Source organism: Arachis duranensis, chromosome 3 (assembly GCF_000817695.3).
Source record: "Arachis duranensis cultivar V14167 chromosome 3, aradu.V14167.gnm2.J7QH, whole genome shotgun sequence".
NCBI classification, from domain to species: Eukaryota; Viridiplantae; Streptophyta; class Magnoliopsida; order Fabales; family Fabaceae; genus Arachis; species Arachis duranensis.
Window position 1 is genome coordinate 47,309,860 of NC_029774.3, and position 4,560 is coordinate 47,314,419.

Sequence of the window (4,560 nt, forward strand, 5' to 3'; positions counted from 1 at the left end):
CCTTTGAGCTTGAACCCTTGTGCTTGCCCTTGTTCTTCATCATTCTTCTAAATCTCCTAACAAAAAACATGAGTTCATCATCTGAAATACCATCACTAGACTCACTTTCTTTGGTCTCTATTTTTGACTTGAGGGCTATTCCCTTTTTCTTTGAGTTTGGGTTTGTGTGTGTGGTTTCATAGGCAAGAAATTTTTCTCTCAGCTCATCATAGGTTATTGGGCTTAGGTTGTTACTCTCGGTTAGAACAGTGGCAGTAGTTTCCCATTCTTTTGTGAGGCTTCTGAGAAGTTTTCTCACCAAGTTTTGTTCTGTATAGTTTGTACCCATAGCATCAAGGTTGTTGATTATGATTGAGAATCTCTCAAAAATTTCATCAATGCTTTCTCCATCCTTCATATTAAACATCTCGTACTCTTTTTGTAGCATATCAATCCTCGTTTCTTTGACTTGTTTAGTGCCTTTGTATGTAACTTGGAGTTTTTCCCAGATTTCTTTAGCTGTCTTGCATCTAGACACCTTTCGGTACTCTTCAAAGCTAATAGCACAGTGAAGAAGGTTGATGGCTTTAGCATTCAGCTCCATCTTCTTCTTATCGTCTTTATTCCATTTAGCTTCTTCTTTTAGAGTCACCACTCCATCAGCACTTGTTTTTGTTGGGATCTTGGAACCGCTCACAATAATCTTCCATATGTTGTAGTCAATGGACTGGATGAAGATCTTTATCCTCTCTTTCCATTAGGTATAGTTCTTTCCGTTGAAGAAAGGTGGCCGGTTGTTTGACTGGCCTTTAGTGAGGGTGTTGGCAACTGTGGTTGTGCCCAAGTTGTTCGCCATTGTATTTTTGCTTTAAGCATTTAAGCTTGATTCTTGAGACCTTAGCTCTGATACCAATTGAAGGCTATGGTAGGCTTAAAGAAGGGGGGTTGAATCTACGCCTTCCTTTTCAGTTGCTGTTATGACCCTTTTTAGACAAACTTTTAATTCTGCTTCTGTTTGTACTCAGCAACAGAAATTTATGACACAATTTATTTTTGTCTCATGAATATCAGAAAATAAAACACAGCAGAGAAAAGAAAAGCTAACACTAGCATGTATCCTGGTTCGGTTGTCGTGTGCTATGCAACCTACGTCCAGTCTCCTCCATAATAATGGAGAAATTTTCACTATAGTTAAAAGTATTACATACACCAATTCCACAGGATTGACCCAATCCTTTCACACTCAAGTTCTAACCTAACTTGACATTGGCTATGCTAATACCTTAGTGCTAGACTTTTCTCTCAAGTGTATCATTCAGCCTTTTTTCACTCATGGCTTTTACTTGAGCTCTCTCACTATGCCTTTTCTCACAAGAAATTACAAAAAGATAAACATAGAAAATTACATTACAATTTGTAAAACATGAAGGAGATTGACTTCATCAACAGCCTCCTTGCTATGTGATAAACCAGATTTGCAAACCTCAGATTAAGTTCTTCAGTATTGGCTGAATGCTTCTTTGAAAGAAAGCATTATCCAAGTAGAGGAACTTCTTCACAGAACACAACTCACCAAGCTCTGGTTTTCTCTCCTTGGTTACTGAATGAACAGCAAACCTCTTTTATCTCCTTGCATGTTGCTTGATTGCTCTCCTTAGGTCAACTTCTTGAGCCTTGAGCTTCACCAACCCAGCCGTTCATTTTTTCCCAGTAATCCTTAAAATGGGACTTTGCTTCTGACTTCTCTATCTTGATCAAAAGCCACATTATCAGCAGAAAATGATTTTTTCAATGGTAAACCCAGATCTTGACCATTGAAACACAACTTGGTCCCCATGACATATTCTCAACCGTTGATGCACAGCAGTGAGGAACAGAAATCTTCGTTTCCATATAGCTCAAAATGGAGTGGCAGAGAGTTGAAGATGAAGAGAAGAAAGTGTGATGCATGTAAAAAGAAATGGGTTACCTTTACTCTAAGCTTGATTTGGTTTGAACTTGCTGATTTGACCTCAGCCTTTCTTGCCTAACCTTCTCTTTCTTTCTTCTTTCATGACTAGCTTAGGAACTAAGCTCTCTTTCTTACTTTTTCTGAGTTCTGTGATTTGACTAAGATAGAGAAGAGAGGAACATTGCTTTGGAAGCAAGATGGAGAGATTTGAAATCAACTCGGGCTTGGATCAGTGATAAATCACTATTTTATGGTTTAATTGTGTAGTTTTATCATGGTCGTTACCCACTTATTCATATAATTAGCATGCATTTATATTTCCTTCCTAAAATTATTACATGATTGAAAACTTACTTCCTGGAGACCTTTAAGTAGGTATTTTAATCCCCCTTTATTCCATTCGATGCCGTGATCTGTGTGTTAAGTGTTTCAGGCTTTACAGGACATGAATGAGTGGGAGATTGGGAAGGAAACTTGCAAAAATGGAAGGAATACAAGAAATGGAGGAGATGACCAGCGAGAAGTGACGCGTACGCGTTAGCAACGTGACCGCGCGGAAAAGAGAAAATCGCAGTGACGCGGCCGCATGAGTGACGCGGACGCACGGATTGGAAAAACAGAAGCGACGTGGAGGCATGGACGACGCGCCCGCATGGAAAAGCAAAACACCGAATGATGCGGCCGCGTGACGTGCACGATTTGCAGAATTTCGGAAGTCGCTGGCAGAGTTTCTGGGCCGGATTTCAACCCAGTTTTCGGCCCAGAATTACAGATTAAAGAGAGGGAACATGCAGAAACAAGGGATAACAATTCATTCTGCATAATTTTTAGTTTTAGATCTGGATTTACTCCTCCCCTAGGTTTTTTTCACCCACTTGAGCATTCATAATTAGCATTGGAAGATTTTGGCTTTAGCTTTTGAGAAGAGTCTACCTCCGGTACTAGTCATCTTATTTTGTTATTTATTTTTTATATTTATTCTTCCATATTTTTAATCCCTCTATAGTTGACTTTGGCTTATCTTTACAAGTTATTAATATAGACTATTTTTATTTTCAATTAATCCTTTCATTATTGTTTATCATGTCTTCTTTTATTTTTACCATTAATTCTATGAATTTTATAATTATGATGAGTGAGTAGTTCCATGACTTGATTGGGGATGATTGAAAGGAACCCTTGAGTTGAACTACTCAAGAAAGAAATTATAATTGAGTTTATTGTTGAATCACCCTCTAATTATTAACTTTATTCCTTCCCAAGGGAGAGGATTAGGACTTATGACTAGAAATCGATTTCCAACTTGCTTGACTTTCCTTTACCTAGTAAGGGTTAACTAAGCAGAGTAACTTCCAATTATTAATTAATCTTGAGAGTATTTTAATAAGAATAGGGCTTCCAACTAATCTACCCCCAGTCAAGGCTTTTATTTAAAATTAATTAAATTCTCTAATTTAAATTTCTGTTTATCAACTCAACCATTTTTTAAACACCCGATTGATGAAATAGCATATCTCCTTGCAACTCGTTGGGAGACGACCTGGGATTCATACTCCCAGTATTTTAGTTTTCAATATTGTGACAACCCTTTTTTAAATTGATAAGCGAATTTTCGGCTGGTTAAGGACTGTACTTGCAACGTGTCCCTATTAATGAATTCTTAACTCGCCAATGTCCGCCACGTCAATCAGTTTCTTCTTAAGTTCAGCCCGTTGGTTTCTTTGGCTTTGTTTCTTTTGGGCTCCACTTGACTAACCAGTCCATTAGCCTTGATGTTTTATTTTTATTACATTTTGGGCTGCTAGAGAAAGTTTTGGCCTATAATGTTTAATAAATAATTAGCAACATATAATTATTATTACTCAACACTAATTATTTATTTTGCCCAAAAATAATGTTTGTCATCAATAATTAATTTAATTAATTTCTTAACTCAACATATTCATTTATTATGTACATGTTTGGGGTTTATTAATATTTAAATATAATAAGAAAAAAAACTGAATTTAAATACAAATATAAAACACAATTTTTTGAACTTATATTTTTTATCTTTAAAATTAATTTAAATGTACATTTGTATATCGGATTGGATTGGATCGGATCGAATCAGATTAGATCTAAAAAATATTCGCAAAACATAAAAAATATTTAAAAACTTATTTTGATTAAAAATATCAATAATTTTTTTTTATTTTTTAACTTGTTTACTCTTAAAATATTATTAAACATATATTTTTAAATAATAAAAATAAAATAATACAACATATATGATAATTATTAGTTGAAATAAAACACAAAAAGAATATTTATTTATTTATTTATTTTTACGAATCTGCAGATATACAGATTTTTACATAAAATTTGTAATCCGATCCTAAAATTCTTAGATTTATGGTGATCTAAGTCAAGCTTTGCATGAAAAAACTTGAGGCTATATTATTTAATATTTCTTAGATCAGTTGTAAACTTGTAATATAATTCATCTTATTCAGAGAAATCTTGAGAGAAGAATATATATCTTGTAAATACCTATTGAAAAGTAAAATTCACAACTTTGTTGTGCATTGAATGTAGACATTGTTAATCGAGCCATTATACATCTTGTTTTCATCTCCTCAACCTTTCCC